The 14,604-nt window shown below is 39.4% G+C and overlaps 1 pseudogene; it reads right to left on the minus strand.

Annotated features, from left to right (window-relative positions):
- Window positions 1-12,245: 12,245 nt before the first annotated feature.
- Window positions 12,246-12,342, minus strand: LOC122126327 (annotated as a pseudogene).
- Window positions 12,343-14,604: the final 2,262 nt, after the last annotated feature.

Below are 14,604 nucleotides of genomic sequence, written 5' to 3' on the forward strand. Positions count from 1 at the left end.
CTGTGGGGGATGGGGAAGTTCACCGTGCTGGAAGACAAGAAATCCAGGCCTGTTCCTAGGGCCTGAATTCAATTCCTAGCACTTAAAAGAATAATATACATATACATTTTTAACAGATGATTTATATTTACATACACATATTTACTGCATATTAAGGTTAGTGTATTCATTTTATTTTGTGTTTTATTAATTTTTTTATGTATTTTAGTGAGCATGATTATATATACCATTTTTTGCATCCTATTACATAAGACAAAAATTTCCCTATGTATTCTAGATCATTCCTGAGACCCAGGACTTTCACTGATAAGGAAAACAAGTGGGACAATTATTTTGTCCACCAGGATTAAGTTTTTGGCAGTTCTGTGAATTGAACTCATGAATTCACTTCATGAATGGTTAAATGTTAGCAGAGTAGTCTGATGCAAGTGAATTTGGCAGGCAAAATTGAGGACCTGAGATCAAGCCCTAGGAATGGCCAATATATAAACAGATAGATGTTTAGATTGCAGTGTGTGTGTGCATTTTTGTGTGTATTTACATATGTATACACATCCATAAATATATACAGACAGATATACATTTATGTAGATTCTAGTGTATAACCCTATATAAAGAGTGATGTCTATATCTTATTTTTAATATATTCTTTTACTACCAATTATTCGGTCTAAAATTATGCCTCTATTAATTAATCACGGTAGAACAGTTAATGAAGAATTAATCAATGACCTATATTTATTACATACAATCTTATACTAGAATGACTAACGAATTAGTAATTCAATTAGTACATTTCAAACATTTTATTAGTGTTCCAATACGTAGGAACAAGTTTCCTAGATCTTCGGCAGTGTGTAGGTGCAGTCCCAGGATCGAACTCAGGGCCTACATATCTGGGTTGGACTCAGGCTTTACTGATACCCCTCCAGCTTTTGTCATGCAAGGTCACATACAAGTAAAAGACTAGTCATTGAGACCAAGGAGGATAACAGTGCTGAGGAAACAAATGTAAAACTGTTGTGTGAAACTTCCTGGGTTTTTCCTCCTCCATTTTTGTTGGTTTGATGTACTTTTGCCAGTGCTGGGAGTTGAACTCAGGTCCTAGGTTCCCTGGATCATATGTGGGTATAGAAGCTGCATCCCAGGCTATCATAATCATGGTTTAAGACACAATAAAATGGTTCGTTGAGTAAAAGGAGCTCAGGGAAAATGTCTAGGCTCACAGTTCAAGCCTCAGAACCTGTTACAAAAAAGCCATTAACTCCATGTGTCTGAGTATGTATGCATGCATTTGTATCAGTGAACATCCAGAGGTTCTATGAAGAAAGGCACCTAGCTAGGAAATTTGCTTTGAATAGAATGGTTTCATAGCACAGACAGTGCTTTCTAAACAGTGCATATTCCGGGGTTACCCTCACTGTTCCCAGAGTAGCCTGAGGGGTTCTCCATACCCAAGGCTGCTGGAGGAACTCTGCTTCATTGTTGGAACAGGCAGACAAAAGGCCTCACTCCTGTACAGCTGTGTAACAAACAATTCATCCAGGCCAATTACTGAGAATGAGTGTGGGCAGGCTCTGAAGGTCAGGAGAAAAAGGCCTCTTTTTACCCCAAGCTCTCTCTCTCCGCAGTGCTCTGTTTTGACAGGAAAACTTCATTTGTGCCACATCCCGGGGCAGGCCAAGTTCCCTGCACTCATCCTGTCTTTATAAGACTATGTTTCAATGTTGAAACAAACTGCTACCATTAATTCAAGAGTGCTCCTGGTAGACAATTAGGGAGCTATACCTAATGAAATGATTCATTATTGGCAACGATGCCTCCGTGTGTGTGTGTGTGTGTGTGTGTGTGTGTGTGTGTGTGTGTGTGTGTGTGTGTGTGTGCATATACCAGTCCTGGTGCTTGAACTCAGGACCTAACCACTGTATCTGAGTTTCTCCTGTACAAGGACAGCACTCTACCACTTGAGCCACAGTGCCATTTCAGGGATGTGGAACATTTCTATGGATGTGGTACTGAGGATTCAAACCCAGGGTTTCACACATGCAAAGCAGTCTACCTCTAGGAAAAATTCCCAGCACTCCACTTCAGGTTTCTTTCTTTCTTTTCTTGTAAGTTGGAGGAGTTGAAGTTTGGGTCTGGGTGCTGTCTCTCATCTCTTCAGCTCAAATCTAGCGCTCTAGCACTTGAGCTACAGGGCCCCTTCAGGCTTTCTGGTGGTTTTAGGAGATAACCATCTCAAGGAATTTCCTGCCCAGGCTGGCTTTGGACCATGATCTGAAATTGCTTTGAGCCAAGATCTTCAGCTTCCTGAGCAGACAGGATGATAGACCTCAGCTAAAGACACCTAAGCCCTGACACTTTGCTGCAAGGAGGTCCTTGGCTCAGCATGGTAGAACTTTAGCCATAAGCCCAAGAAGAAATTCAGCACCTAGCCTCTGGCAAACTGAGCTCCAGAAAGTTCTGATGACCTGTAATCAAGCCACAGGAGTGATTGTTCTCTCTCTCTCTCTCTCTCTATATATATATATAGATAGATAGATAGATAGATATAGATATAGATAGATCTATATATGTCTCTATATATCTATAAATTTATAGATATATAGAGAAGATATATAGATAGATAGAGAGAGATATATCTATATATCTCTACAGAGATATAGATAGATAGAGAGACAGACAGACAGACAGACAGACAGACAGACAGATAGATAGATAGATAGATAGATAGATAAATAGATAGATAGATAGATAGATAGATAGATAGATAGATAGATAGATAGATAGATGGATAGCTCTAGATGCATGAAACAAGAGAGAGATGTCTGTATACTATGAAATTGCATATACGATATTACTACTGATTACTGGGAATTAAATTATTCCTTCCTTTTTTAAGGATCATGATTGAATACATAATAAAGTATTAATTGAAAATTAGTCATTGTATTATAAATGTTGTGAATAATTTTATAATATAATCAAACACTAACTACTAATTTACTTGTTACTTTTATAACATTCCATTTGTATAGATGTACATGGGAATGGGTTTTTAGAATCTCTGCCATTCATTAGTGGCAATCCCAGGATTCGACCTCCAGACCTAAGTTGCCAGTTTTGGCTATGGCTTCTTTAACAGTCTGCCAAACATCAGCAATGCAAAGTCATGTACTCTTTCTTGCCTTGTCATTTACATCCAGGATGGTCACAATACAAAGGGAAAAAAAAGTAAAAAACCACCTCTTGAACTTCTCAGTTTTGTGCTTCTCCTTTTTTTTGCCAGCCTCAAGATTTGAACTAGGGTCCTAGGATCCAAGGGTGGGCTGTGGCAGAGATGCCAAGACCTGAATGCAAGCCCTGTGCTTGGCCAAAAAAATAATAATTATTATAAGGCCCTGATTTGGAATTTGCACCATTTTTCTGGCAGGCCTTTTATTTGACCTGAGGGTCTGGATAACTCTGTGACACTGTGGGTAAAGGGGAAAAGCTCACTGTCCTTGAAGACAAGAAATTCAGACTAGTTCCCAGGGCCTGAAATGAAGCCCAGCACTGGAAAAAGTAATACTAATATATGAGATCTATTTTCATGCATGAGTTTATTGCATATGATCTTTATTACCCTTGTTTATTTAGTATTATTACCCATATAATAGTTCTTTTATTACATCATATCACATAGGATATATTTGCATATAGATTATACATCATACTGAGACCCAGGACATTCAAAGAGAAGGAAAAAAGTGTCAAAATTGGCTTCTTACTGCACGAATAAATTTTTGGCGATGCTGGGATTTCAACTCAAGGCCTACAATGGCCAATCCATAAATGGGATCACAGTCTTAGCACACCAGCCTCTGGCAAACTGAGCTCCAGAAAGTTCTGATGACCTGTAATCAAGCCACAGGAGTGATCGTTCTCTCTCTCTCTCTCTCTCTCTATATATATATATATAGATAGATAGATAGATAGATATAGATATAGATAGATCTATATATGTCTCTATATATCTATAAATTTATAGATATATAGAGAAGATATATAGATATATAGAGAGAGATATATCTATATCTCTCTCTATATATCTATAGAGATATCTATAGAATATAGATATATATCTATATATAGAAAGAAACATAGATAGATAGATAGATAGATAGATAGATAGATAGATAGATAGATAGATAGATAGATATGTAGATATATATGCATACAGAGAGAGAGGGAATGTGAGGATATTAAATTATATATATGATAACCATTATTAGTTATTAAATTATGCCTCCATTTAATGAAGTATCGTGTTTGAATACTTATAAAAGCATTAATTAAAAATTAGTCAGTATCCTTCCATTATGGGAATCATACTATGGTGCTAGAATGGAAGATATAAATCCAATAACTTTTCTGTGGCATTATAAAATAGAATCATGAATTTACTGCAAATTTAATTATTACTTTTATAACATTCCATTAGCATTCACATGAATATGAATGAGTTTTTCAGGATCTCCTTCCATTTGTGGGTGACAGTCCTGGCTTTCGAACTCCAAGCCTGGTTAGTTTCTTTTGAATGCAAACCATTAGAATGACACCTTGAAGATTTCAGATTGTTAAAATTACAAAAAAGCACAAAAAGATGAAAAGAAACGAAGGAGCCAGGGCTCTTGCCTATAATCCTAACTCCTCAGGAAGCTGAGATGTAGAGAATGACAATTTGAATTCAGCCGTGGCAGGAAAGCCTGAGACACTCTTATTTTTAAGAGATCACAGGGAAAAAAAAAACATGAATGAGGCTGTGGCTCAAGGACAGAATGCTACCATTGAGCAAAAGGAGCTCAGGGACAAGGCCTAGACTCATAGAACAAACCTGGAACTGCCCCCCTTGCCCCCCCAAAAAGGAGGCAATAACTCTATATCTCTGTGTATGGATGGATGATGTATGGATGACAGGCATTCAGCAGGTTGCCCATGCCCAGTCCCCCAACCTGGGTAAGCTGGAACAAGCCCTCAGAGAGTTCTAAGTCTGAGCTGGAAGCTCAAACAAAGCATTCTTCTCTGCCATTTAATAACTGAAGTCTTATGTTCTGGCTGAGGTGTCCAATCAGGACACCTAGCAGCCAGCCACTGCCTCCAGGGAGATCACAGTACCTAGACTGTAGGAGTTGTCAAAGTTTCTGGTTCCATATTCTCTATCCCTCTGTAGGATGTGAGCCTAGACCTCTAGGGCCTGGTGGCTATCACTCATTTATCATTCCTCATTGCTGAGTCACAGGCTGGTCCGAAATCTTGGCAAAGATATGAAATAGTCAACAATATATATGCCGAAAGGGATATGCCAATAAATCTCACCCTCATAATTCCCATTAGAAGGGAGCCTTGGGGTGCGAATGTGGCTTAATGGTAGAGTGCTTACCTAGCACGCACTAAGCCCTGTGTTCGATTGCTCAGTACCACAGAAAGAGAAAAAGCCAAAAGTGGCATTGTGGCTTAAGTGATAGTGGGCTAGCCTTGAGCAAAAGAACATGCCCAGAACTTGAGTTCATGCCCCAAGATTGGCAAAAAAATAAGTGAGCCTGATGAGACATATTCTTCTGGGAATCAGAGGAGGGCCGAGGTTATAGGTAAGAGGTAGGGTAGAGGGTAGGTGTTGGTGGTTAACCTCTGTAAGCTACTCAGGAGGCTGAGATCTGAGGATCCCAATTGCAAGCAGGAAAGTCTATATGAGACACTTTTCTCCAATTAAACACAAAAAGCCAGAAGTAGAGCTGTGGTTTAAGTACTAGAGTGCTAGCCTTGAGCACAAAAGCTCAGGGATAGGATAGCATCCAGGCCATGAAATCAAACCCTAGGACTGGCACGCACATGCACACACACACACACACACACACACACACACACACACACAAGATAGAGCCTTTGCCAGTCAGCCTGCACAAGTTCCATCTCTAGCAACTCAATATGAAAAAAAAGTGGGAGAAGGGAAGTAAATACTTGCTCCAGGAGGTGATATAAGCAGTGCCAAAATTCCCCAGGAGTTCCAAGATGTGGATTCAGGCAGAGGGCCTCAGGCAGAAGGTACAGCATGGGCAAAGGTCCTGAGGTGTAGAGCAGATGGTGTGGGTGGAATGAAGGTTCTGTGGCTTCAAGCAAGTATGGCAGGACATTCAAGGCTGAGTCACAGGTAGGGCAGAGGGTGGGGTCCCACAATGGGGCCCAGGGGGAAGATTAGCTCGGCTTTTTACCAGGGACCCCATCCATTTCCTGTGGCTGGAATCTTATTTTTAACAGCTCCTGACCCTCTGACCTCCTTTGCATATAGAAGGCAGGGCAAACGCAGGGAAGAACGCTTGTTTGACCCATTGCAACAATGAGAAGTATAAGTTGTCATGTTTAAAACGAACTTTACAACTTTGGTGCGGGCGGGGGGAAGGTTGGGTGGGGGGCCGAGGGGAGGCTGGGAAGTGATGGGAAGGGGAAACAAAGAAGGAGGCTACAATGCTTGGTAAGAAATGTACTCATTATCTTGCCCATGTAATTTTAACCCCTCTGTACAGTATTTTCACAATAAAAAGAAAAGAAAAGCTTCTAGCACAATGCCACCAGTGGCTCAACCCCTGTAAATCTTAGCTACTCAGGAGACTGAGATAGAGATCTTATGTGAAGCCAGCTCAGGGGAGGAAAGTTAGTGAGACTCTTCTTGCCAATGAACTACTAAAAGCCAGAAATGGAGCTGTGGCTCAAGTGGTAAAGTGCTAACCTTGAGGGAAAATGTTAAGAGACCCGAGCCCAGACCCTGAGTTCAAGCCCCAGTAATGGCACAGAAAAATTAAAGAAAAGCTTTCAGGAGCTCCTACTCCACTGTGGTGAAAGACTAGTCCTCAGAAGACTGAGATGTGAGAACCACAGTTCAAAGCCAGCCCAAGCAGGAAAGTCCAAGAGACTCTGATCTCCAAGGAACCTCCATAAAACCGGAAGTGGCTCTTTAGCTCAAGTGGTAAGCTGAAGAGCTTAGGGACAACGCCCAGTCCCAGAGTTCAAGCCCCATGACCAACCCCTGGCCTGCTAGTACCTCTGTGGCTCTAGGCAGAGTACTTTCCAGTGGGCCCCTAAGGGTCTCCCAATGTCTAGGTGTCCTACGCGGCTTGAGAGCAGCCTGTTTGGAGGCCATTGTCTACAAAGCAAGACATAGTACCAGAGAAGGGTGGAGCCTTGGGGCATGGAGATAATCAGAATGGCATCTGTCATGCATGTAATGTGGATCTGAGCAGTAAATTGATGTCTCAGACCACAGTTCTGAGCCAGGAGGAGCAGAAGCTGCAAGATTTCATACCAGGTAATGCCCATTCATGCAGGTATCACAAGAGTGTGAATTTGTCAGGCACACCTTGGGCAAGTGTTGAGTTGGGCTCATGAAAGACTTGTAGGCTCAGGAATCCACAGCCGGCTGGCTGATGCTTGTAGCAGTAGCTGTCCCTGGAGTCCCAGGGCTCAGAGGCCTGCTTTTCTCACCAGTGCTCAGGGACACAGGAAGGTCTGCAATCGTGGGCTGACTACAAATGAGCATCCATAGTGCCCTCTCCTTGGTCCTGTGGCCCAGTGCACAAATGGAGGGACTGGTTCCATGGAACTTACTTCCATGGCCCAGACCCCTCAGCCCAAGAAGGATTTAGGGAGAAAACACTTGATATGCCTGTAGAGTTTACTGTGACAATGCCTCAGGACTGCCCCCAGTTCTAGCTCAGCTCATCATTACCACCTTCCTGTGTATGTTTGTGTGTGTGTGTGTGTGTGCGCGCGCGCGCGTGTGCGTGCGTGTGCACGCATAAGCACCTTGGTTCTAGGGCTTGATCTCAGGTCCTGGGCTCTGTCCCTCACATTTTCCATTCAGGGCTAGCACTCTTCCACTTAAGCCACAGCTTTTCTTCCAGCTTTTGGGTGGTTATTTGCAGAAGAGAGTCTCACAGACTTTTCTAGCTGGGCTGCCTCTGAATGGCAATCCTCAGATCTCAGACTCCTGAGGAGCTAGGAGTATGAGAGCATGAGCTATTAGCATCTGGCCACACTTCCTTTCTTGGCTAAAACAGACTACCTCTCTCCAGCTGAGCACACATCTACAGCTACCCCTCTTATCCCTGGCTTCAGATGAAACATAACCTCCTCCCCTGAGCAAAAAGAATGGGATCAGGTTTGAGTTTTATGTTCTTCACAGTCAGAGGCTGGTGGAAGCTGATGTGGAGGTCAGAGATCTAGGCCAGGGCAAGTAGACAGCTGTTAGAACAGAAGAGTGTAGGAAAAGATATCCATGCAGTTGGATGCCAGTGGCTCATGCCTATAATCCTAGCTACTCAAGGCTGAGACCTATGGATCAATCAAGATTCAAAGCTAGCCTGGGCAAACTCTTATCTCCAAAGAATCACGAAAAAGATGGGAAGCGGAGCTACCGTAGTTCAAGTAGTACAGCACCAACCTTGTGCAAACAAGCTAAAGATACCTAGGATAACACCTAGGTTCTGAGTTCAAGCCCTGGCAAACACACACACACACCTCCTCTGGAGGTGGACAAAGATATGGATAGCTGAACTTGGGCTCCAAAGGAAAAGTGGAATATTTAGGTCTCTGACAATTTAAGACTCATTATAGATCCTGATAGGGGGCTAAAGGCAAGGTTGCAATGGAGAAGCGGCACCATCTGAATTTAGGAATAGGCAGACAGGCACTCACCAAGTGGACAGAGAAAAATGAGGGAAAATTACACACACACACACACACACACACACACACACACACACACCACACACACACACACACCACACACACACACACACACCACACACACACACACACACACACCAACGGGTAGCCCAAGGCCTCAGCAGTCCTTGAGCACATGAATATTCCAACCCCCGGGAAGATGGCAATATTGGTCTCCGAACAACTGTAGACAAAACTCAGAGCCTCTCACACATCTGGAATGGCTCCTAACACAGCAGGGCATTTCCTACTGTACACACAGCTTTTTGCCAGAATTTGTTATTTTTTATTTCAGTTTTCTCAAGGCTAGCATTTTATTGCTTGTACCACAGCTCCATTTCTATCTTTTGCTGGTCACTTTCAAATCAGAATCTAATGGACTTTTTTTTCTTGGTCTGCTTTCAAACCACAATCCTCAGATTTCATCTTTCTGATTAACTAGGATTAAAGACATGAGCCATCAGTGTGGCTTCTACTTTTTCCTCTATAGTTATCTAATGCACATACTTAGATAGTAATGTAAAACTGAGAGTATAGAAGCAAGATGTACAGTGATGATACTGTCCTGTCAGAAATTCAAGTTAGTAATGTAAATTTCTTCATAAGACCATAAACAAAAAATACCATGATACAGTGTAAGAGAACTCACTATTGAACATATGAGCTTTAAGAGCTTTCTAATAGATCCATTATTTATTGTTACCTAACATTATTAAAACATATGAGGCATTAGTAAAATAGAAGTCCTATGCATGACTACATAAATTCCATGTTTTTTTAAAGACACTTGTTTTCATCTAAAAAAGTAGGCTTGTCTATTGTCTTCATGTGATTTTGATGATTGAAGGTGCTTAGTGAGAAGGTGAAAATGTATTAGTAGTCCTAAACTATCAATTCTCATTTTTTCTTCTTGGAGAATATAATGATCAAAACAATAGTTCAGAATCAGCAAGCAATAGTTCAGAATCATGCTTCCAGTGCAAGTGGATCACCAGTAAGAAATCCTCAATACCATTTTACACAAAGTTTTGTCACAGATACAATCTGCCTGCCTTCTCTAGCTGCTTTACTAGCTTGGACCTATTTCTTCATTGTACAGGAAAAGTGTCATTCAACTGATTTCAGTCAGATCTGTTACTAGAATTACCAAGGATTTAGATTCTTGTCTGTAATTTGGTCAAAGCTCTGTCTCTTTATGTAGGCTACTAAAAATGAATTTACTAATTTCAAGTAAATACATAAATTCTATTTCAATCTTTTTTAAAAAATACAATTTTGTTTGCTCTATCAATTGATCAGAGGCATGGATTTTGTGGCTAGCTAGGTCATTGCACATTCCTTTCTCTATTTCATGGTTCTCATAGATAATATGATTGCTCCATAATTATCCTAATTTATTTTGCTTTTATATTTTTGGTTGTATCATTTCACTTTTTGCTCTGCCATTTCCCAAATCATTTATATAGAAGGCATTATTTCATATTTTCTCATTCCTAGAATAAGCTGCACATGAAGACATCACTGGTTCTCATTTTCAGTCTGTACCTTTGAATATGGAGGAACATCTTTCCTCTGTTCTCCATCAATTACCTACTCTCCAGTTAGAATAATTTCGAATAGTAAAATTAGAAAAAGAGAATATAAATCATGGTGAAAAAAATATGCAGAAAATTCACCGGATATTTCTGACCAGTTCAACCTATGTGAACTGTTAGGGAAATACATGGAAACCTCATTCCCACTGGCTCTCAAAGTCTCTGCTTAGTGAATTCTTAGAAAGATGAGGAACAAGATGAAAAAGTAAGGAATAGTATCAATTGCAAGACAAAAATGGAGAAGGATCCAAGTAAATTTCTTCATTGGGCTACTGAAAATATTCAGCTTACTACAGTGCGGAAACTACTTTTCAAAAAGGCCACTCATGTGAATAATAGGGGATGATGATGAGTATACCCCACTTCATCTGGAAGCCGACAGTGGACGCTTAGATATTGTCCATGAGTTGGTGGCTCAAGTGGCAAATGCAATAACTGTAGATGGCTGGACACCCCTGCAAAGTGTATATATGCAGAATAATACCAGACTGGCTTCTTTCTTACTTCATCATGATACAGATACCAATGCCCTAACTAAAGGCCTCTTGACCCCCTTACATCTTGTGCTGAGAATTGAGATAGCAAAGATACACTGGATCTCCTTCTGTTGAACCATTATATAAACCAGGCGTGAAGAACAACTAAGAAGAAACTGCATTTGAAATTGCCCAAAGGATAAGTATTTATCACTACCTCTATGAAGCTGTGGAAGGCTGTACAAATTGTTCTCTTAATTCCTAATGGTAGGGTTAAGTTTCTTAAATTTCAAAAATGCAAGTCCATCCTTTGTGTCCGTACAAAATATTTCCACAATCCAAATAAGGACAATATCTTTTTTTTTTTTTTTGCTCGGTCATGGGGCTTGAACACTGGGCCTGGGCGCTATGCCTGTGCTCTTCAGCTCAAGGTGAGTGCTCTACCACTTGAGCCCCAGCTTCACTTCCAGTTTTCTAGTGGTTTATTGGAGATAAGAGTCTCACGGACTTTCCTTCCCGGGCTGGCTTTGAACCGTGAGCCTTAGATCTCAGGGTCCTGAGTAGCTAGGATTATAGGAGTGAGCCACCAGCGCCCGGCAACACCAATACTTCCTGTAAAAATTCATGACTTCCATGGAATTCTTCCAAGTGAATTGCCTGCATTGGATGTCAAAATGAATTCAAGAGTTTTTGTATACATGTATAATGATTTCTGCAGAGTTTGTGATTTTTTAATCAGAAATAATTTTAATGTATCTGTTGAAATGAGTAGTACAGAAACTAAAGTATTTCTGGTGGTTGTCTGAAAAAGAATATTTTAAAATATTCTATATTCTATGTTTGCATAATGTTCATAATTTATTTTATTCTTTCCTAGATATACTTTGAATTCTATATTATTTTATAATATATAGGTTCATTAATGTGTCCTTTCAGATTGTATTCCATATAGAAAGTTTTAGATTCCTTTTTTGCCTAGGTCCTAATATTATTTTTCTTTGGGATAAAATGACAATTTTGTCTAATTTCAAAAGTTTTGTAAAGTTTATGCTATGTAAACGCCTTTCTGAGGTGAAGATTTAATACACTAATGCCAAACTAAATTTAATTTAAAGGAATTACGTTTGTTGTTACACTTGTTATTTTGTAATCAACTTTTTTTTTTTTTAGGTCCGGTCCTGGGGCCTGAACTCTGGGCCTGGGTGCTGTTCCTCAGCTCTTCAGCTCAAGGCTAGCGCTCTACCACTGAAGCCACAGCGCCACTTCCGGCTTTTTTCTTTTTGCTTATGTGGTGCTGAGGAATCGAACCCAGGGCCTTGAGCATGCAAGGCAAGCGCTCTACCACTGAGTCACCTTCCCAGCCCTGTAATCAACTTTTTAATAACTGTTTTTCATTCCTTGCATCTGAAGAATGAAAAATACGGAATACTTCACAAATTTTCATATCATCCTTGTGCAATTGCCATGTTAATCTCTGTATTGTAATTTGGGAATACGTGCTGCTGAAGCATGTAGTATCTTCTAAACTTAAGTAGTTAGTGATGCAATCTTTATACAGGCTTATATCCGTGGGTGCCTACTTGGAACAAGGAAATCTTATTGTTCCTAACAATGCTATTATTTCCCTAAAATTCTGTGAATAGGGGAAAAATTACATGTTCAATCGATTGCTCACATTTGCAATTTTTTTTGTCAATGACAATTTTAAGTCTTTTTCATTTGGAATTTGATCATACTTTCAATAATTTATAGCTAGGTCCAAAGGTGATGGCTTTTTCAAGTACTTATTGATCCAACTGAATTAGGTTTGTGGAGCTAATGGATTCAAAGTAAGCCTTGCTTAAGAGCTACTTATAACATTCTGCAGCTGACATTTTCCCAAATGAGGTCTTACTGGCACAAATGTCTACCTGACCCCTTACTCTTCTCCCATGTAGGAACAGACCAATCAGAATATCTTACCCTGACAACATAGATTGTTTTACTCGAACAAAACTTAAATGTTACAAGGGATCATAGAGAGATGAACAGTTCAGTCAGTAGTGTTCAGACTAGAAGGTATTTTATCAAAATATAATTGTTTATTATATCTAACATTTCAAAAGTAGCTAAAGCCAAGAAGGTGAAAAAATTGATCATATGCGTGATTACTTAATGTCCTGGCCTGTCTACCATCCAACCAGGCAGGAACTTACACCACTGCATTTCTATCACGATATATTTTCATAGTTGCAGGAGAAGTCCAGATGTTTCTCCTCATTATTAGGCCTTTAATTGGTAATGTTTTAATGGTAAAGCTTTAGGTCCAACTCTATCAAACACTGAGGTACAGATAATGGAATAATACTTTAAAACAGAGTTGCCTTTGATACTGTAACCACAACAGAACAATGCAAAGCATGTGTCTTTTTCTTATATTATATAGTTATATATTTTATATTTATATGTACTGATTTTATATTTCACACAGTGAAACTTACTAGAATTAGTTGATAATTTCACTAATAAATTAATATTTATTTATTCCAATAAATAGAATAGGAATATAAATAATTAGGTTTAAAATGTATATTAGAATATATAAAGTATCAGAGCAATGTCTTTGGTATAAACTTGTGATACATTCTAACTGTTCTTGGTCTTCTGAATTCACATGGTAAAAAAAACAATGTTGTTTTCTGCTAATCTAAAAGGGATTTTGCTCTGCTTCTCTGTTTATTGTTTTAACTCGCTGGTCCCAAACTGTTTTTCAACATATTTCTGAAGCAATCCTACTAATTATGCCCAAATTTTGCTGATAAGGTGTCTAACAAATATTATTCTTCTGCATGACACAATGATTCCTAGGATCCCAGGTCCCAGTTATCGGCATCATCAGATAACAGAGGCAAGACTTCTCACCAAGGCCCATGCAACATGCCAACACAAAGTATTTGAAGATCCATCTCAAGTTCTAATTTCCTATATTTAAGGGCCCCAATTCCTTGAGATGCAGGAATTAGCAGTAAGCAATTGTGAAATGCACGGCAACTTAAAATGAAAGATGAGATCACAAAATTTGAGAGTATGTATGACAATTCAAGCATTCAACTTACAGCTGACCAGCCCATATGAGTGAACAAGTTCACAAAGTGTCATAAGATTATTTTTAATACCCCTCCCCTATGATTAATGAAAGATTTTAGTCCTGCATAAGTGAGCCAAAAAGTAGTTCCTGGAAGGATAGAACGATAATTGGTCTACCAAGGCCCAGAAAAATTTACTTAGAGTTCAAATGTAATTCAGAAAAATATTGAGAAGATCCTTAGTGCTTCAAAACACTGGGACTTCAGTACAACATATTTCAGTGGTATAAAAATGTCACTCTCAAACCAATGATGATCTACATTTAATATTTTGAAAATTATTCCTTTTCAAATTAACTTTTTAAAATCACATTCGCCAAAATAACATTTGACAAGTAGATGATACTTAGTGACATTACAAGTTTTTCAAGTGTAGGCAGCAAGTTACAATAGAGTTGAATTATTTACCCAGCACTAATGCCCAACACATTCAACCATTCATTAAAGTGTAGAAATAGTACCACCCACAATTTGTGTTTTTCAGTAAGGGCCTTCCAGAAATGTGTTAGGTAGATCAGCCTCCCAAATTTCAAACCCAAAAATTAGCTAATAAAGTCAATGTCATCATTTAATAAGGTACATTTTAAAAAGTCACAAGTAGTTGTCTTATCATATGTAATAATATGTTTTCCCTATCTGTCTAACATA

The sequence above is a fragment of the Dipodomys spectabilis genome, unplaced genomic scaffold, assembly GCF_019054845.1.
Source record: "Dipodomys spectabilis isolate Male_0828 unplaced genomic scaffold, ASM1905484v1 ptg000274l, whole genome shotgun sequence".
Classification (NCBI taxonomy): Eukaryota; Metazoa; Chordata; class Mammalia; order Rodentia; family Heteromyidae; genus Dipodomys; species Dipodomys spectabilis.